The following is a 13,551-nucleotide window of genomic DNA, read 5'->3' as shown; positions in this document are numbered from 1 at the left end:
GAAACAGTAGTTAGACGTAGAAAAGTTCTAACAGAAACCAGAAAGTTCATCTACAGCAACACCACACTGGATACGCCCAATCTCATCTGATCTTGGAAGCTAAGCAGTGTTGGGCCTGGTTAGTACTTGGATGGGAGACCACCCGGTAATACAAGGTGCTGTAGATATTTTTATACTGCCAACACCGTTCTGTTGATGCATTCCATTTTCAAACGTATTCATATATGAACCAGTAGTTAGAAGTAGAAAAGTTCTAACAGAAACCACAGAGCTCATTTACAGCCACACCACACTGGATACGCCCAATCTCATCTGATCTTGGAAGCTAAGCAGTGTTGGGCCTGGTTAGTACTTGGATGGGAGACCACCTGGGAATACAAGGTGCTGTAGATATTTTTATACTACCAACACCGTTCTGTTGATGCATTCCATTTTCAAACGTATTCATTTATGAACCAGTAGTTAGAAGTAGAAAAGTTCAAACAGAAACCACAAAGCTCATCTACAGCCACACCACACTGGATACTCCCAATCTCATCTGATCTTGGAAGCTAAGCAGTGTTGGGCCTGGTTAGTACTTGGATGGGAGACCACCTGGGAATACAAGGTGCTGTAGATATTTTTATACTGCCAACACCGTTCTGTTGATGCATTCCATTTTCAATCTTATTCATTTATGAACCAGTAGTTAGAAGTAGAAAAGTTCTAACAGAAACCACAAAGCTCATCTACAGCCACACTACACTGGATACGCCCAATCTCATCTGATCTTGGAAGCTAAACAGTGTTGGGCCTGGTTAGTACTTGGATGGGAGACCACCTGGGAATACAAGGTGCTGTAGATATTTTTATACTGCCAACACCGTTCTGTTGATGCATTCCATTTTCAAACGTATTCATTTATGAACCAGTAGTTAGAAGTAGAAAAGTTCTAACAGAAACCACAAAGCTCATCTACAGCCACACCACACTGGATACGCCCAATCTCATCTGATCTTGGAAGCTAAGCAGTGTTGGGCCTGGTTAGTACTTGGATGGGAGACCACCTGGGAATACAAGGTTCTGTAGATATTTTTATACTGCCAACACCGTTCTGTTGATGCATTCCATTTTAAAACGTATTCATTTATGAACCAGTAGTTAGAAGTAGAAAAGTTCTAACAGAAACCACAAAGCTCATCTACAGCCACACCACACTGGATACGCCCAATCTCATCTGATCTTGGAAGCTAAGCAGTGTTGGGCCTGGTTAGTACTTGGATGGGAGACCACCTGGGAATACAAGGTGCTGTAGCTATTTTTATACTGCCAACACCGTTCTGTTGATGCATTCCATTTTAAAATGTATTCATTTATGAACCAGTAGTTAGAAGTAGAAAAGTTCTAACAGAAACCACTAAGCTCATCTACAGCCACACCACACTGGATACGCCCAATCTCATCTGATCTTGGAAGCTAAGCAGTGTTGGGCCTGGTTAGTACTTGGATGGGAGACCACCTGGGAATACAAGGTGCTGTAGATATTTTTATACTGCCAACAGCGTTCTGTTGATGCATTCCATTTTCAAACGTATTCATTTATGAACCAGTAGTTAGAAGTAGAAAAGTTCTAACAGAAACCACCAAGCTCATCTACAGCCACACCACACTGGATACGCCCAATCTCATCTGATCTTGGAAGCTAAGCAGTGTTGGGCCTGGTTAGTACTTGGATGGGAGACCACCTGGCAATACAAGGTGCTGTAGATATTTTTATACTGCCAACACCGTTCTGTTGATGCATTCCATTTTCAAACGTATTCATTTATGAACCAGTAGTTAGAAGTAGAAAAGTTCTAACAGAAACCACAAAGCTCATCTACAGCCACACCACACTGGATATGCCCAATCTCATCTGATCTTGGAAGCTAAGCAGTTTTGGGCCTGGTTAGTACTTGGATGGGAGACCACCTGGGAATACATGGTGCTGTAGATATTTTTATACTGCCAACACCGTTCTGTTGATGCATTCCATTTTCAAACGTTTTCATTTATGAACCAGTAGTTAGAAGTAGAAAAGTTCTAACAGAAACCACAAAGCTCATCTACAGCCACACCACACTGGATATGCCCAATCTCATCTGATCTTGGAAGCTAAGCAGTGTTGGGCCTGGTTAGTACTTGGATGGGAGATCACCTAGGAATACAAGGTGCTGTAGATATTTTTATACTGCCAACACCGTTCTGTTGATGCATTCAATTTTCAAAAGTATTCATTTATGAACCAGTAGTTAGAAGTAGAAAAGTTCAAACAGAAACGACAAAGCTCATCTACAGCCACACCACACTGGATACGCCCAATCTCATCTGATCTTGGAAGCAAAGCAGTGTTGGGCCTGGTTAGTACTTGGATGGGAGACCACCTGGGAATACAAGGTGCTGTAGCTATTTTTATACTGCCAACACCGTTCTGTTGCTGCATTCCATTTTAAAATGTATTCATTTATGAACCAGTAGTTAGAAGTAGAAAAGTTCTAACAGAAACCACTAAGCTCATCTACAGCCACACCACACTGGATACGCCCAATCTCATCTGATCTTGGAAGCTAAGCAGTGTTGGGCCTGGTTAGTACTTGGATGGGAGACCACCTGGGAATACAAGGTGCTGTAGATATTTTTATACTGCCAACACCGTTCTGTTGATGCATTCCATTTTCAAACGTATTCATTTATAAACCAGTAGTTAGAAGTAGAAAAGTTCTAACAGAAACCACAAAGCTCATCTACAGCCACACCACACTGGATATGCCCAATCTCAGCTGATCTTGGAAGCTAAGCAGTGTTGGGCCTGGTTAGTACTTGGATGGGAGACCACCTGGGAATACATGGTGCTGTAGATATTTTTATACTGCCAACACCGTTCTGTTGATGCATTCCATTTTAAAACGTATTCATTTATGAACCAGTAGTTAGAAGTAGAAAAGTTCTAACAGAAACCAGAAAGTTCATCTACAGCAACACCACACTGGATACGCCCAATCTCATCTGATCTTGGAAGCTAAGCAGTGTTGGGCCTGGTTAGTACTTGGATGGGAGACCACCTGGGAATACAAGGTGCTGTAGATATTTTTATACTGCCAACACCGTTCTGTTGATGCATTCCATTTTCAAACGTATTCATTTATGAACCAGTAGTTAGAAGTAGAAAAGTTCTAACAGAAACCCCAAAGCTCATCTACAGCCACACCGCACTGGATACGCCCAATCTCATCTGATCTTGGAAGCTAAGCAGTGTTGGGCCTGGTTAGTACTTGGATGGGAGACCACCTGGGAATACAAGGTGCTGTAGATATTTTTATACTGCCAACACCGTTCTGTTGATGCATTCCATTTTCAAACGTATTCATTTATGAACCAGTAGTTAGAAGTAGAAAAGTTCTAACAGAAACCACAAAGCTCATCTACAGCCACACCACACTGGATACGCCCAATCTCATCTGATCTTGGAAGCTAAGCAGTGTTGGGCCTGGTTAGTACTTGGATGGGAGACCACCTGGGAATACAAGGTGCTGTAGATATTTTTATACTACCAACACCGTTCTGTTGATGCATTCCATTTTCAAACGTATTAATTTATGAACCAGTAGTTAGAAGTAGAAAAGTTCAAACAGAAACCACAAAGCTCATCTACAGCCACACCACACTGGATACGCCCAATCTCATCTGATCTTGGAAGCTAAGCAGTGTTGGGCCTGGTTAGTACTTGGATGGGAGACCACCTGGGAATACAAGGTGCTGTAGCTATTTTTATACTGCCAACACCGTTCTGTTGATGCATTCCATTTTCAAACGTATTCATTTATGAACCAGTAGTTAGAAGTAGAAAAGTTCAAACAGAAACCACAAAGCTCATCTACAGCCACCCCACACTGGATACGCCCAATCTCATCTGATCTTGGAAGCTAAGCAGTGTTGGGCCTGGTTAGTACTTGGATGGGAGACCACCTGGGAATACAAGGTGCTGTAGCTATTTTTATACTGCCAACACCGTTCTGTTGATGCATTCCATTTTAAAACGTATTCATTTATGAACCAGTAGTTAGAAGTAGAAAAGTTCTAACAGAAACCACTAAGCTCATCTACAGCCACACTACACTGGATACGCCCAATCTCATCTGATCTTGGAAGCTAAGCAGTGTTGGGCCTGGTTAGTACTTGGATGGGAGACCACCTGGGAATACAAGGTGCTGTAGATATTTTTATACTGCCAACACCGTTCTGTTGATGCATTCCATTTTCAAACGTATTCATTTATGAACCAGTAGTTAGAAGTAAAAAAGTTCTAACAGAAACCACAAAGCTCATATACAGCCACACCACACTGGATACGCCCAATCTCATCTGATCTTGGAAGCTAAGCAGTGTTGGGCCTGGTTAATACTTGGATGGGAGACCACCTGGGAAGACAAGGTGCTGTAGATATTTTTATACTGCCAACACCGTTCTGTTGATGCATTCCATTTTCAAATGTATTCATTTATGAACCAGTAGTTAGAAGTAGAAAAGTTCCAACAGAAACCACAAAGCTCATCTACAGCCACACCACACTGGATACGCCCAATCTCATCTGATCTTGGAAGCTAAGCAGTGTTGGGCCTGGTTAGTACTTGGATGGGAGACCACCTGGGAATACATGGTGCTGTAGATATTTTTATACTGCCAACACCGTTCTGTTGATGCATTCCATTTTAAAACGTATTCATTTATGAACCAGTAGTTAGAAGTAGAAAAGTTCTAACAGAAACCAGAAAGTTCATCTACAGCAACACCACACTGGATACGCCCAATCTCATCTGATCTTGGAAGCTAAGCAGTGTTGGGCCTGGTTAGTACTTGGATGAGAGATCACCTGGGAATACAAGGTGCTGTAGATATTTTTATTCTACCAACACCGTTCTGTTGATGCATTCCATTTTCAAACGTATTCATTTATGAACCAGTAGTTAGAAGTAGAAAAGTTCTAACAGAAACCAGAAAGTTCATCTACAGCAACACCACACTGGATACGCCCAATCTCATCTGATCTTGGAAGCTAAGCAGTGTTGGGCCTGGTTAGTACTTGGATGGGAGATCACCTAGGAATAAAAGGTGCTGTAGATATTTTTATACTGCCAACACCGTTCTGTTGATGCATTCCATTTTAAAATGTATTCATTTATGAACCAGTAGTTAGAAGTAGAAAAGTTCTAACAGAAACCACTAAGCTCATCTACAGCCACACCACACTGGATACGCCCAATCTCATCTGATCTTGGAAGCTAAGCAGTGTTGGGCCTGGTTAGTACTTGGATGGGAGACCACCTGGGAATACAAGGTGCTGTAGCTATTTTTATACTGCCAACACCGTTCTGTTGATGCATTCCATTTTAAAATGTATTCATTTATGAACCAGTAGTTAGAAGTAGAAAAGTTCTAACAGAAACCACTAAGCTCATCTACAGCCACACCACACTGGATACGCCCAATCTCATCTGATCTTGGAAGCTAAGCAGTGTTGGGCCTGGTTAGTACTTGTATGGGAGACCACCCGGTAATACAAGGTGCTGTAGATATTTTTATACTGCCAACACCGTTCTGTTGATGCATTCCATTTTAAAACGTATTCATTTATGAACCAGTAGTTAGAAGTAGAAAAGTTCTAACAGAAACCAGAAAGTTCATCTACAGCAACACCACACTGGATACGCCCAATCTCATCTGATCTTGGAAGCTAAGCAGTGTTGGGCCTGGTTAGTACTTGGATGAGAGATCACCTGGGAATACAAGGTGCTGTAGATATTTTTATTCTACCAACACTGTTCTGTTGATGCATTCCATTTTCAAACGTATTCATTTATGAACCAGTAGTTAGAAGTAGAAAAGTTCTAACAGAAACCAGAAAGTTCATCTACAGCAACACCACACTGGATACGCCCAATCTCATCTGATCTTGGAAGCTAAGCAGTGTTGGGCCTGGTTAGTACTTGGATGGGAGATCACCTAGGAATACAAGGTGCTGTAGATATTTTTATACTGCCAACACCGTTCTGTTGATGCATTCAATTTCCAAATGTATTCATTTATGAACCAGTAGTTAGAAGTAGAAAAGTTCAAACAGAAACGACAACGCTCATCTATAGCCACACCACACTGGATACGCCCAATCTCATCTGATCTTGGAAGCTAAGCAGTGTTGGGCCTGGTTAGTACTTGGATGGGAGACCACCTGGGAATACAAGGTGCTGTAGCTATTTTTATACTGCCAACACCGTTCTGTTGATGCATTCCATTTTAAAATGTATTCATTTATGAACCAGTAGTTAGAAGTAGAAAAGTTCTAACAGAAACCACTAAGCTCATCTACAGCCACACCACACTGGATACGCCCAATCTCATCTGATCTTGGAAGCTAAGCAGTGTTGGGCCTGGTTAGTACTTGGATGGGAGACCACCTGGGAATACAAGGTGCTGTAGCTATTTTTATACTGCCAACACCGTTCTGTTGATGCATTCCATTTTAAAATGTATTCATTTATGAACCAGTAGTTAGAAGTAGAAAAGTTCTAACAGAAACCACTAAGCTCATCTACAGCCACACCACACTGGATACGCCCAATCTCATCTGATCTTGGAAGCTAAGCAGTGTTGGGCCTGGTTAGTACTTGTATGGGAGACAACCCGGTAATACAAGGTGCTGTAGATATTTTTATACTGCCAACACCGTTCTGTTGATGCATTCCATTTTCAAACGTATTCATTTATGAACCAGTAGTTAGAAGTAGAAAAGTTCTAACAGAAACAACAAAGCTCATCTACAGCCACAGCACACTGGATACGCCCAATCTCATCTAATCTTGGAAGCTAAGCAGTGTTGGGTCTGGTTAGTACTTGCATGGGAGACCACCTGGGAATACAAGGTGCTGTAGATATTTTTATACTGCCAACACCGTTCTGTTGATGCATTCAATTTTCAAATGTATTCATTTATGAACCAGTAGTTAGAAGTAGAAAAGTTCTAACAGAAACCAGAAAGTTCATCTACAGCAACACCACACTGGATACGCCCAATCTCATCTGATCTTGGAAGCTAAGCAGTGTTGGGTCTGGTTAGTACTTGGTTGGGAGACCACCTGGGAATACAAGGTGCTGTAGATATTTTTATACTGCCAACACCGTTCTGTTGATGCATTCCATTTTCAAACGTATTCATTTATGAACCAGTAGTTAGAAGTAGAAAAGTTCTAACAGAAACCAGAAAGTTCATCTACAGCAACACCACACTGGATACGCCCAATCTCATCTGATCTTGGAAACTAAGCAGTGTTGGGTCTGGTTAGTACTTGGATGGGAGACCACCTGGTAATACAAGGTGCTGTAGATATTTTTATACTGCCAACACCGTTCTGTTGATGCATTCAATTTTCAAATGTATTCATTTATGAACCAGTAGTTAGAAGTAGAAAAGTTCTAACAGAAACCAGAAAGTTCATCTACAGCAACACCACACTGGATACGCCCAATCTCATCTGATCTTGGAAGCTAAGCAGTGTTGGGTCTGGTTAGTACTTGGATGGGAGACCACCTGGGAATACAAGGTGCTGTAGATATTTTTATACTGCCAACACCGTTCTGTTGATGCATTCCATTTTCAAACGTATTCATTTATGAACCAGTAGTTAGAAGTAGAAAAGTTCTAACAGAAACCACAAAGCTCATCTACAGCCACACCACACTGGATACGCCCAATCTCATCTGATCTTGGAAGCTAAGCAGTGTTGGGCCTGGTTAGTACTTGGATGGGAGACCACCTGGGAATACAAGGTGCTGTAGATATTTTTATACTGCCAACACCGTTCTGTTGATGCATTCCATTTTCAAACGTATTCATTTATGAAACAGTAGTTAGACGTAGAAAAGTTCTAACAGAAACCAGAAAGTTCATCTACAGCAACACCACACTGGATACGCCCAATCTCATCTGATCTTGGAAGCTAAGCAGTATTGGGCCTGGTTAGTACTTGGATGGGAGACCACCCGGTAATACAAGGTGCTGTAGATATTTTTATACTGCCAACACCGTTCTGTTGATGCATTCCATTTTCAAACGTATTCATATATGAACCAGTAGTTAGAAGTAGAAAAGTTCTAACAGAAACCACAGAGCTCATTTACAGCCACACCACACTGGATACGCCCAATCTCATCTGATCTTGGAAGCTAAGCAGTGTTGGGCCTGGTTAGTACTTGGATGGGAGACCACCTGGGAATACAAGGTGCTGTAGATATTTTTATACTACCAACACCGTTCTGTTGATGCATTCCATTTTCAAACGTATTCATTTATGAACCAGTAGTTAGAAGTAGAAAAGTTCAAACAGAAACCACAAAGCTCATCTACAGCCACACCACACTGGATACGCCCAATCTCATCTGATCTTGGAAGCTATGCAGTGTTGGGCCTGGTTAGTACTTGGATGGGAGACCACCTGGGAATACAAGGTGCTGTAGATATTTTTATACTGCCAACACCGTTCTGTTGATGCATTCCATTTTCAAACTTATTCATTTATGAACCAGTAGTTAGAAGTAGAAAAGTTCTAACAGAAACCACAAAGCTCATCTACAGCCACACCACACTGGATACGCCCAATCTCATCTGATCTTGGAAGCTAAACAGTGTTGGGCCTGGTTAGTACTTGGATGGGAGACCACCTGGGAATACAAGGTGCTGTAGATATTTTTATACTGCCAACACCGTTCTGTTGATGCATTCCATTTTCAAACGTATTCATTTATGAACCAGTAGTTAGAAGTAGAAAAGTTCTAACAGAAACCACAAAGCTCATCTACAGCCACACCACACTGGATACGCCCAATCTCATCTGATCTTGGAAGCTAAGCAGTGTTGGGCCTGGTTAGTACTTGGATGGGAGACCACCTGGGAATACAAGGTTCTGTAGATATTTTTATACTGCCAACACCGTTCTGTTGATGCATTCCATTTTAAAACGTATTCATTTATGAACCAGTAGTTAGAAGTAGAAAAGTTCTAACAGAAACCACAAAGCTCATCTACAGCCACAGCACACTGGATACGCCCAATCTCATCTGATCTTGGAAGCTAAGCAGTGTTGGGCCTGGTTAGTACTTGGATGGGAGACCACCTGGGAATACAAGGTGCTGTAGCTATTTTTATACTGCCAACACCGTTCTGTTGATGCATTCCATTTTAAAATGTATTCATTTATGAACCAGTAGTTAGAAGTAGAAAAGTTCTAACAGAAACCACTAAGCTCATCTACAGCCACACCACACTGGATACGCCCAATCTCATCTGATCTTGGAAGCTAAGCAGTGTTGGGCCTGGTTAGTACTTGGATGGGAGACCACCTGGGAATACAAGGTGCTGTAGATATTTTTATACTGCCAACAGCGTTCTGTTGATGCATTCCATTTTCAAACGTATTCATTTATGAACCAGTAGTTAGAAGTAGAAAAGTTCTAACAGAAACCACCAAGCTCATCTACAGCCACACCACACTGGATACGCCCAATCTCATCTGATCTTGGAAGCTAAGCAGTGTTGGGCCTGGTTAGTACTTGGATGGGAGACCACCTGGGAATACAAGGTGCTGTAGATATTTTTATACTGCCAACACCGTTCTGTTGATGCATTCCATTTTCAAACGTATTCATTTATGAACCAGTAGTTAGTAGTAGAAAAGTTCTAACAGAAACCACAAAGCTCATCTACAGCCACACCACACTGGATATGCCCAATCTCATCTGATCTTGGAAGCTAAGCAGTGTTGGGCCTGGTTAGTACTTGGATGGGAGACCACCTGGGAATACATGGTGCTGTAGATATTTTTATACTGCCAACACCGTTCTGTTGATGCATTCCATTTTCAAACGTTTTCATTTATGAACCAGTAGTTAGAAGTAGAAAAGTTCTAACAGAAACCACAAAGCTCATCTACAGCCACACCACACTGGATATGCTCAATCTCATCTGATCTTGGAAGCTAAGCAGTGTTGGGCCTGGTTAGTACTTGGATGGGAGATCACCTAGGAATACAAGGTGCTGTAGATATTTTTATACTGCCAACACCGTTCTGTTGATGCATTCAATTTTCAAAAGTATTCATTTATGAACCAGTAGTTAGAAGTAGAAAAGTTCAAACAGAAACGACAAAGCTCATCTACAGCCACACCACACTGGATACGCCCAATCTCATCTGATCTTGGAAGCAAAGCAGTGTTGGGCCTGGTTAGTACTTGGATGGGAGACCACCTGGGAATACAAGGTGCTGTAGCTATTTTTATACTGCCAACACCGTTCTGTTGCTGCATTCCATTTTAAAATGTATTCATTTATGAACCAGTAGTTAGAAGTAGAAAAGTTCTAACAGAAACCACTAAGCTCATCTACAGCCACACCACACTGGATACGCCCAATCTCATCTGATCTTGGAAGCTAAGCAGTGTTGGGCCTGGTTAGTACTTGGATGGGAGACCACCTGGGAATACAAGGTTCTGTAGATATTTTTATACTGCCAACACCGTTCTGTTGATGCATTCCATTTTAAAACGTATTCATTTATGAACCAGTAGTTAGAAGTAGAAAAGTTCTAACAGAAACCACAAAGCTCATCTACAGCCACACCACACTGGATACGCCCAATCTCATCTGATCTTGGAAGCTAAGCAGTGTTGGGCCTGGTTAGTACTTGGATGGGAGACCACCTGGGAATACAAGGTGCTGTAGCTATTTTTATACTGCCAACACCGTTCTGTTGATGCATTCCATTTTAAAATGTATTCATTTATGAACCAGTAGTTAGAAGTAGAAAAGTTCTAACAGAAACCACTAAGCTCATCTACAGCCACACCACACTGGATACGCCCAATCTCATCTGATCTTGGAAGCTAAGCAGTGTTGGGCCTGGTTAGTACTTGGATGGGAGACCCCCTGGGAATACAAGGTGCTGTAGATATTTTTATACTGCCAACAGCGTTCTGTTGATGCATTCCATTTTCAAACGTATTCATTTATGAACCAGTAGTTAGAAGTAGAAAAGTTCTAACAGAAACCACCAAGCTCATCTACAGCCACACCACACTGGATACGCCCAATCTCATCTGATCTTGGAAGCTAAGCAGTGTTGGGCCTGGTTAGTACTTGGATGGGAGACCACCTGGGAATACAAGGTGCTGTAGATATTTTTATACTGCCAACACCGTTCTGTTGATGCATTCCATTTTCAAACGTATTCATTTATGAACCAGTAGTTAGAAGTAGAAAAGTTCTAACAGAAACCACAAAGCTCATCTACAGCCACACCACACTGGATATGCCCAATCTCATCTGATCTTGGAAGCTAAGCAGTGTTGGGCCTGGTTAGTACTTGGATGGGAGACCACCTGGGAATACATGGTGCTGTAGATATTTTTATACTGCCAACACCGTTCTGTTGATGCATTCCATTTTCAAACGTTTTCATTTATGAACCAGTAGTTAGAAGTAGAAAAGTTCTAACAGAAACCACAAAGCTCATCTACAGCCACACCACACTGGATATGCTCAATCTCATCTGATCTTGGAAGCTAAGCAGTGTTGGGCCTGGTTAGTACTTGGATGGGAGATCACCTAGGAATACAAGGTGCTGTAGATATTTTTATACTGCCAACACCGTTCTGTTGATGCATTCAATTTTCAAAAGTATTCATTTATGAACCAGTAGTTAGAAGTAGAAAAGTTCAAACAGAAACGACAAAGCTCATCTACAGCCACACCACACTGGATACGCCCAATCTCATCTGATCTTGGAAGCAAAGCAGTGTTGGGCCTGGTTAGTACTTGGATGGGAGACCACCTGGGAATACAAGGTGCTGTAGCTATTTTTATACTGCCAACACCGTTCTGTTGCTGCATTCCATTTTAAAATGTATTCATTTATGAACCAGTAGTTAGAAGTAGAAAAGTTCTAACAGAAACCACTAAGCTCATCTACAGCCACACCACACTGGATACGCCCAATCTCATCTGATCTTGGAAGCTAAGCAGTGTTGGGCCTGGTTAGTACTTGGATGGGAGACCACCTGGGAATACAAGGTGCTGTAGATATTTTTATACTGCCAACACCGTTCTGTTGATGCATTCCATTTTCAAACGTATTCATTTATAAACCAGTAGTTAGAAGTAGAAAAGTTCTAACAGAAACCACAAAGCTCATCTACAGCCACACCACACTGGATATGCCCAATCTCAGCTGATCTTGGAAGCTAAGCAGTGTTGGGCCTGGTTAGTACTTGGATGGGAGACCACCTGGGAATACATGGTGCTGTAGATATTTTTATACTGCCAACACCGTTCTGTTGATGCATTCCATTTTAAAACGTATTCATTTATGAACCAGTAGTTAGAAGTAGAAAAGTTCTAACAGAAACCAGAAAGTTCATCTACAGCAACACCACACTGGATACGCCCAATCTCATCTGATCTTGGAAGCTAAGCAGTGTTGGGCCTGGTTAGTACTTGGATGGGAGACCACCTGGGAATACAAGGTGCTGTAGATATTTTTATACTGCCAACACCGTTCTGTTGATGCATTCCATTTTCAAACGTATTCATTTATGAACCAGTAGTTAGAAGTAGAAAAGTTCTAACAGAAACCCCAAAGCTCATCTACAGCCACACCGCACTGGATACGCCCAATCTCATCTGATCTTGGAAGCTAAGCAGTGTTGGGCCTGGTTAGTACTTGGATGGGAGACCACCTGGGAATACAAGGTGCTGTAGATATTTTTATACTGCCAACACCGTTCTGTTGATGCATTCCATTTTCAAACGTATTCATTTATGAACCAGTAGTTAGAAGTAGAAAAGTTCTAACAGAAACCACAAAGCTCATCTACAGCCACACCACACTGGATACGCCCAATCTCATCTGATCTTGGAAGCTAAGCAGTGTTGGGCCTGGTTAGTACTTGGATGGGAGACCACCTGGGAATACAAGGTGCTGTAGATATTTTTATACTACCAACACCGTTCTGTTGATGCATTCCATTTTCAAACGTATTCATTTATGAACCAGTAGTTAGAAGTAGAAAAGTTCAAACAGAAACCACAAAGCTCATCTACAGCCACACCACACTGGATACGCCCAATCTCATCTGATCTTGGAAGCTAAGCAGTGTTGGGCCTGGTTAGTACTTGGATGGGAGACCACCTGGGAATACAAGGTGCTGTAGATATTTTTATACTGCCAACACCGTTCTGTTGATGCATTCCATTTTAAAACGTATTCATTTATGAACCAGTAGTTAGAAGTAGAAAAGTTCTAACAGAAACCAGAAAGTTCATCTACAGCAACACCACACTGGATACGCCCAATCTCATCTGATCTTGGAAGCTAAGCAGTGTTGGGCCTGGTTAGTACTTGGATGAGAGATCACCTGGGAATACAAGGTGCTGTAGATATTTTTATTCTACCAACACCGTTCTGTTGATGCATTCCATTTTCAAACGTA

The 13,551-nt window shown here is 41.7% G+C and overlaps 51 non-coding genes and 9 pseudogenes across 51 annotated transcripts; all 60 read left to right on the top strand.

Moving 5' to 3' along the window:
- The first annotated feature begins 48 nt into the window (after nucleotides 1-48).
- LOC134887260 (5S ribosomal RNA) lies at nucleotides 49-167 on the top strand (annotated as a pseudogene).
- Nucleotides 168-274: 107 nt separating this feature from the next.
- Nucleotides 275-393, top strand: LOC134902161 (5S ribosomal RNA). The gene has a single exon (XR_010175633.1). It is a non-coding gene; the product is annotated as a 5S ribosomal RNA (ribosomal RNA).
- A 107-nt stretch (nucleotides 394-500) lies between these two features.
- LOC134900711 (5S ribosomal RNA) lies at nucleotides 501-619 on the top strand. Its single transcript, XR_010174219.1, has one exon. It is a non-coding gene; the product is annotated as a 5S ribosomal RNA (ribosomal RNA).
- Nucleotides 620-726: 107 nt separating this feature from the next.
- On the top strand, nucleotides 727-845 carry LOC135064138 (5S ribosomal RNA). Its single transcript, XR_010250450.1, has one exon. It is a non-coding gene; the product is annotated as a 5S ribosomal RNA (ribosomal RNA).
- Nucleotides 846-952: 107 nt separating this feature from the next.
- On the top strand, nucleotides 953-1,071 carry LOC135065786 (5S ribosomal RNA). Its single transcript, XR_010252056.1, has one exon. It is a non-coding gene; the product is annotated as a 5S ribosomal RNA (ribosomal RNA).
- Nucleotides 1,072-1,178: 107 nt separating this feature from the next.
- LOC135060591 (5S ribosomal RNA) lies at nucleotides 1,179-1,297 on the top strand. The gene has a single exon (XR_010246984.1). It is a non-coding gene; the product is annotated as a 5S ribosomal RNA (ribosomal RNA).
- Nucleotides 1,298-1,404: 107 nt separating this feature from the next.
- Nucleotides 1,405-1,523, top strand: LOC134898569 (5S ribosomal RNA). The gene has a single exon (XR_010172264.1). It is a non-coding gene; the product is annotated as a 5S ribosomal RNA (ribosomal RNA).
- Nucleotides 1,524-1,630: 107 nt separating this feature from the next.
- LOC135068885 (5S ribosomal RNA) lies at nucleotides 1,631-1,749 on the top strand. Its single transcript, XR_010255076.1, has one exon. It is a non-coding gene; the product is annotated as a 5S ribosomal RNA (ribosomal RNA).
- A 107-nt stretch (nucleotides 1,750-1,856) lies between these two features.
- LOC135070019 (5S ribosomal RNA) lies at nucleotides 1,857-1,975 on the top strand. Its single transcript, XR_010256193.1, has one exon. It is a non-coding gene; the product is annotated as a 5S ribosomal RNA (ribosomal RNA).
- A 107-nt stretch (nucleotides 1,976-2,082) lies between these two features.
- Nucleotides 2,083-2,201, top strand: LOC134884394 (5S ribosomal RNA). The gene has a single exon (XR_010168543.1). It is a non-coding gene; the product is annotated as a 5S ribosomal RNA (ribosomal RNA).
- Nucleotides 2,202-2,308: 107 nt separating this feature from the next.
- On the top strand, nucleotides 2,309-2,427 carry LOC135066170 (5S ribosomal RNA). Its single transcript, XR_010252425.1, has one exon. It is a non-coding gene; the product is annotated as a 5S ribosomal RNA (ribosomal RNA).
- A 107-nt stretch (nucleotides 2,428-2,534) lies between these two features.
- On the top strand, nucleotides 2,535-2,653 carry LOC134898568 (5S ribosomal RNA). The gene has a single exon (XR_010172263.1). It is a non-coding gene; the product is annotated as a 5S ribosomal RNA (ribosomal RNA).
- Nucleotides 2,654-2,760: 107 nt separating this feature from the next.
- Nucleotides 2,761-2,879, top strand: LOC135069975 (5S ribosomal RNA). The gene has a single exon (XR_010256152.1). It is a non-coding gene; the product is annotated as a 5S ribosomal RNA (ribosomal RNA).
- Nucleotides 2,880-2,986: 107 nt separating this feature from the next.
- On the top strand, nucleotides 2,987-3,105 carry LOC135060034 (5S ribosomal RNA). Its single transcript, XR_010246426.1, has one exon. It is a non-coding gene; the product is annotated as a 5S ribosomal RNA (ribosomal RNA).
- Nucleotides 3,106-3,212: 107 nt separating this feature from the next.
- Nucleotides 3,213-3,331, top strand: LOC134900866 (5S ribosomal RNA). Its single transcript, XR_010174368.1, has one exon. It is a non-coding gene; the product is annotated as a 5S ribosomal RNA (ribosomal RNA).
- A 107-nt stretch (nucleotides 3,332-3,438) lies between these two features.
- LOC134898566 (5S ribosomal RNA) lies at nucleotides 3,439-3,557 on the top strand. The gene has a single exon (XR_010172261.1). It is a non-coding gene; the product is annotated as a 5S ribosomal RNA (ribosomal RNA).
- A 107-nt stretch (nucleotides 3,558-3,664) lies between these two features.
- Nucleotides 3,665-3,783, top strand: LOC135060590 (5S ribosomal RNA). Its single transcript, XR_010246983.1, has one exon. It is a non-coding gene; the product is annotated as a 5S ribosomal RNA (ribosomal RNA).
- Nucleotides 3,784-3,890: 107 nt separating this feature from the next.
- On the top strand, nucleotides 3,891-4,009 carry LOC135067982 (5S ribosomal RNA). The gene has a single exon (XR_010254192.1). It is a non-coding gene; the product is annotated as a 5S ribosomal RNA (ribosomal RNA).
- A 107-nt stretch (nucleotides 4,010-4,116) lies between these two features.
- On the top strand, nucleotides 4,117-4,235 carry LOC135060741 (5S ribosomal RNA). Its single transcript, XR_010247132.1, has one exon. It is a non-coding gene; the product is annotated as a 5S ribosomal RNA (ribosomal RNA).
- Nucleotides 4,236-4,342: 107 nt separating this feature from the next.
- On the top strand, nucleotides 4,343-4,461 carry LOC135070523 (5S ribosomal RNA). The gene has a single exon (XR_010256685.1). It is a non-coding gene; the product is annotated as a 5S ribosomal RNA (ribosomal RNA).
- A 107-nt stretch (nucleotides 4,462-4,568) lies between these two features.
- On the top strand, nucleotides 4,569-4,687 carry LOC134900705 (5S ribosomal RNA). Its single transcript, XR_010174213.1, has one exon. It is a non-coding gene; the product is annotated as a 5S ribosomal RNA (ribosomal RNA).
- Nucleotides 4,688-4,794: 107 nt separating this feature from the next.
- On the top strand, nucleotides 4,795-4,913 carry LOC135063531 (5S ribosomal RNA). Its single transcript, XR_010249859.1, has one exon. It is a non-coding gene; the product is annotated as a 5S ribosomal RNA (ribosomal RNA).
- Nucleotides 4,914-5,020: 107 nt separating this feature from the next.
- On the top strand, nucleotides 5,021-5,139 carry LOC134889138 (5S ribosomal RNA; annotated as a pseudogene).
- A 107-nt stretch (nucleotides 5,140-5,246) lies between these two features.
- On the top strand, nucleotides 5,247-5,365 carry LOC135060589 (5S ribosomal RNA). Its single transcript, XR_010246982.1, has one exon. It is a non-coding gene; the product is annotated as a 5S ribosomal RNA (ribosomal RNA).
- Nucleotides 5,366-5,472: 107 nt separating this feature from the next.
- Nucleotides 5,473-5,591, top strand: LOC134887933 (5S ribosomal RNA; annotated as a pseudogene).
- Nucleotides 5,592-5,698: 107 nt separating this feature from the next.
- On the top strand, nucleotides 5,699-5,817 carry LOC135063530 (5S ribosomal RNA). Its single transcript, XR_010249858.1, has one exon. It is a non-coding gene; the product is annotated as a 5S ribosomal RNA (ribosomal RNA).
- Nucleotides 5,818-5,924: 107 nt separating this feature from the next.
- On the top strand, nucleotides 5,925-6,043 carry LOC134884816 (5S ribosomal RNA). Its single transcript, XR_010168948.1, has one exon. It is a non-coding gene; the product is annotated as a 5S ribosomal RNA (ribosomal RNA).
- A 107-nt stretch (nucleotides 6,044-6,150) lies between these two features.
- LOC135063892 (5S ribosomal RNA) lies at nucleotides 6,151-6,269 on the top strand. The gene has a single exon (XR_010250212.1). It is a non-coding gene; the product is annotated as a 5S ribosomal RNA (ribosomal RNA).
- Nucleotides 6,270-6,376: 107 nt separating this feature from the next.
- On the top strand, nucleotides 6,377-6,495 carry LOC135060588 (5S ribosomal RNA). Its single transcript, XR_010246981.1, has one exon. It is a non-coding gene; the product is annotated as a 5S ribosomal RNA (ribosomal RNA).
- Nucleotides 6,496-6,602: 107 nt separating this feature from the next.
- LOC134894117 (5S ribosomal RNA) lies at nucleotides 6,603-6,721 on the top strand (annotated as a pseudogene).
- A 107-nt stretch (nucleotides 6,722-6,828) lies between these two features.
- LOC134894127 (5S ribosomal RNA) lies at nucleotides 6,829-6,947 on the top strand (annotated as a pseudogene).
- Nucleotides 6,948-7,054: 107 nt separating this feature from the next.
- Nucleotides 7,055-7,173, top strand: LOC135070436 (5S ribosomal RNA). Its single transcript, XR_010256602.1, has one exon. It is a non-coding gene; the product is annotated as a 5S ribosomal RNA (ribosomal RNA).
- Nucleotides 7,174-7,280: 107 nt separating this feature from the next.
- On the top strand, nucleotides 7,281-7,399 carry LOC134893622 (5S ribosomal RNA; annotated as a pseudogene).
- A 107-nt stretch (nucleotides 7,400-7,506) lies between these two features.
- LOC135067366 (5S ribosomal RNA) lies at nucleotides 7,507-7,625 on the top strand. Its single transcript, XR_010253583.1, has one exon. It is a non-coding gene; the product is annotated as a 5S ribosomal RNA (ribosomal RNA).
- A 107-nt stretch (nucleotides 7,626-7,732) lies between these two features.
- Nucleotides 7,733-7,851, top strand: LOC134898565 (5S ribosomal RNA). Its single transcript, XR_010172260.1, has one exon. It is a non-coding gene; the product is annotated as a 5S ribosomal RNA (ribosomal RNA).
- Nucleotides 7,852-7,958: 107 nt separating this feature from the next.
- On the top strand, nucleotides 7,959-8,077 carry LOC134891912 (5S ribosomal RNA; annotated as a pseudogene).
- Nucleotides 8,078-8,184: 107 nt separating this feature from the next.
- On the top strand, nucleotides 8,185-8,303 carry LOC134902160 (5S ribosomal RNA). The gene has a single exon (XR_010175632.1). It is a non-coding gene; the product is annotated as a 5S ribosomal RNA (ribosomal RNA).
- A 107-nt stretch (nucleotides 8,304-8,410) lies between these two features.
- On the top strand, nucleotides 8,411-8,529 carry LOC135066357 (5S ribosomal RNA). The gene has a single exon (XR_010252605.1). It is a non-coding gene; the product is annotated as a 5S ribosomal RNA (ribosomal RNA).
- Nucleotides 8,530-8,636: 107 nt separating this feature from the next.
- On the top strand, nucleotides 8,637-8,755 carry LOC134902055 (5S ribosomal RNA). The gene has a single exon (XR_010175532.1). It is a non-coding gene; the product is annotated as a 5S ribosomal RNA (ribosomal RNA).
- A 107-nt stretch (nucleotides 8,756-8,862) lies between these two features.
- On the top strand, nucleotides 8,863-8,981 carry LOC135065785 (5S ribosomal RNA). The gene has a single exon (XR_010252055.1). It is a non-coding gene; the product is annotated as a 5S ribosomal RNA (ribosomal RNA).
- A 107-nt stretch (nucleotides 8,982-9,088) lies between these two features.
- On the top strand, nucleotides 9,089-9,207 carry LOC134884807 (5S ribosomal RNA). Its single transcript, XR_010168940.1, has one exon. It is a non-coding gene; the product is annotated as a 5S ribosomal RNA (ribosomal RNA).
- A 107-nt stretch (nucleotides 9,208-9,314) lies between these two features.
- LOC134898564 (5S ribosomal RNA) lies at nucleotides 9,315-9,433 on the top strand. Its single transcript, XR_010172259.1, has one exon. It is a non-coding gene; the product is annotated as a 5S ribosomal RNA (ribosomal RNA).
- Nucleotides 9,434-9,540: 107 nt separating this feature from the next.
- Nucleotides 9,541-9,659, top strand: LOC134898563 (5S ribosomal RNA). Its single transcript, XR_010172258.1, has one exon. It is a non-coding gene; the product is annotated as a 5S ribosomal RNA (ribosomal RNA).
- Nucleotides 9,660-9,766: 107 nt separating this feature from the next.
- LOC135059405 (5S ribosomal RNA) lies at nucleotides 9,767-9,885 on the top strand. The gene has a single exon (XR_010245809.1). It is a non-coding gene; the product is annotated as a 5S ribosomal RNA (ribosomal RNA).
- Nucleotides 9,886-9,992: 107 nt separating this feature from the next.
- Nucleotides 9,993-10,111, top strand: LOC134887986 (5S ribosomal RNA; annotated as a pseudogene).
- A 107-nt stretch (nucleotides 10,112-10,218) lies between these two features.
- LOC135066169 (5S ribosomal RNA) lies at nucleotides 10,219-10,337 on the top strand. The gene has a single exon (XR_010252424.1). It is a non-coding gene; the product is annotated as a 5S ribosomal RNA (ribosomal RNA).
- A 107-nt stretch (nucleotides 10,338-10,444) lies between these two features.
- On the top strand, nucleotides 10,445-10,563 carry LOC135065784 (5S ribosomal RNA). Its single transcript, XR_010252054.1, has one exon. It is a non-coding gene; the product is annotated as a 5S ribosomal RNA (ribosomal RNA).
- Nucleotides 10,564-10,670: 107 nt separating this feature from the next.
- Nucleotides 10,671-10,789, top strand: LOC135060586 (5S ribosomal RNA). Its single transcript, XR_010246979.1, has one exon. It is a non-coding gene; the product is annotated as a 5S ribosomal RNA (ribosomal RNA).
- Nucleotides 10,790-10,896: 107 nt separating this feature from the next.
- LOC134900970 (5S ribosomal RNA) lies at nucleotides 10,897-11,015 on the top strand. Its single transcript, XR_010174471.1, has one exon. It is a non-coding gene; the product is annotated as a 5S ribosomal RNA (ribosomal RNA).
- Nucleotides 11,016-11,122: 107 nt separating this feature from the next.
- Nucleotides 11,123-11,241, top strand: LOC134898562 (5S ribosomal RNA). Its single transcript, XR_010172257.1, has one exon. It is a non-coding gene; the product is annotated as a 5S ribosomal RNA (ribosomal RNA).
- Nucleotides 11,242-11,348: 107 nt separating this feature from the next.
- Nucleotides 11,349-11,467, top strand: LOC135059404 (5S ribosomal RNA). The gene has a single exon (XR_010245808.1). It is a non-coding gene; the product is annotated as a 5S ribosomal RNA (ribosomal RNA).
- Nucleotides 11,468-11,574: 107 nt separating this feature from the next.
- Nucleotides 11,575-11,693, top strand: LOC134887985 (5S ribosomal RNA; annotated as a pseudogene).
- A 107-nt stretch (nucleotides 11,694-11,800) lies between these two features.
- LOC135066168 (5S ribosomal RNA) lies at nucleotides 11,801-11,919 on the top strand. Its single transcript, XR_010252423.1, has one exon. It is a non-coding gene; the product is annotated as a 5S ribosomal RNA (ribosomal RNA).
- A 107-nt stretch (nucleotides 11,920-12,026) lies between these two features.
- Nucleotides 12,027-12,145, top strand: LOC134898561 (5S ribosomal RNA). Its single transcript, XR_010172256.1, has one exon. It is a non-coding gene; the product is annotated as a 5S ribosomal RNA (ribosomal RNA).
- Nucleotides 12,146-12,252: 107 nt separating this feature from the next.
- On the top strand, nucleotides 12,253-12,371 carry LOC135069974 (5S ribosomal RNA). Its single transcript, XR_010256151.1, has one exon. It is a non-coding gene; the product is annotated as a 5S ribosomal RNA (ribosomal RNA).
- Nucleotides 12,372-12,478: 107 nt separating this feature from the next.
- Nucleotides 12,479-12,597, top strand: LOC135060032 (5S ribosomal RNA). Its single transcript, XR_010246425.1, has one exon. It is a non-coding gene; the product is annotated as a 5S ribosomal RNA (ribosomal RNA).
- A 107-nt stretch (nucleotides 12,598-12,704) lies between these two features.
- LOC134900865 (5S ribosomal RNA) lies at nucleotides 12,705-12,823 on the top strand. The gene has a single exon (XR_010174367.1). It is a non-coding gene; the product is annotated as a 5S ribosomal RNA (ribosomal RNA).
- A 107-nt stretch (nucleotides 12,824-12,930) lies between these two features.
- On the top strand, nucleotides 12,931-13,049 carry LOC134898560 (5S ribosomal RNA). Its single transcript, XR_010172255.1, has one exon. It is a non-coding gene; the product is annotated as a 5S ribosomal RNA (ribosomal RNA).
- A 107-nt stretch (nucleotides 13,050-13,156) lies between these two features.
- On the top strand, nucleotides 13,157-13,275 carry LOC134898559 (5S ribosomal RNA). Its single transcript, XR_010172254.1, has one exon. It is a non-coding gene; the product is annotated as a 5S ribosomal RNA (ribosomal RNA).
- A 107-nt stretch (nucleotides 13,276-13,382) lies between these two features.
- LOC135063528 (5S ribosomal RNA) lies at nucleotides 13,383-13,501 on the top strand. Its single transcript, XR_010249856.1, has one exon. It is a non-coding gene; the product is annotated as a 5S ribosomal RNA (ribosomal RNA).
- The last annotated feature ends 50 nt before the right edge of the window (nucleotides 13,502-13,551 follow it).

This window comes from Pseudophryne corroboree, chromosome 3 (assembly GCF_028390025.1).
Source record: "Pseudophryne corroboree isolate aPseCor3 chromosome 3, aPseCor3.hap2, whole genome shotgun sequence".
NCBI classification, from domain to species: Eukaryota; Metazoa; Chordata; class Amphibia; order Anura; family Myobatrachidae; genus Pseudophryne; species Pseudophryne corroboree.
The sequence above is the reverse complement of the archived record's forward strand: the minus strand, read 5'-3'. Positions and strand labels throughout refer to the sequence as shown.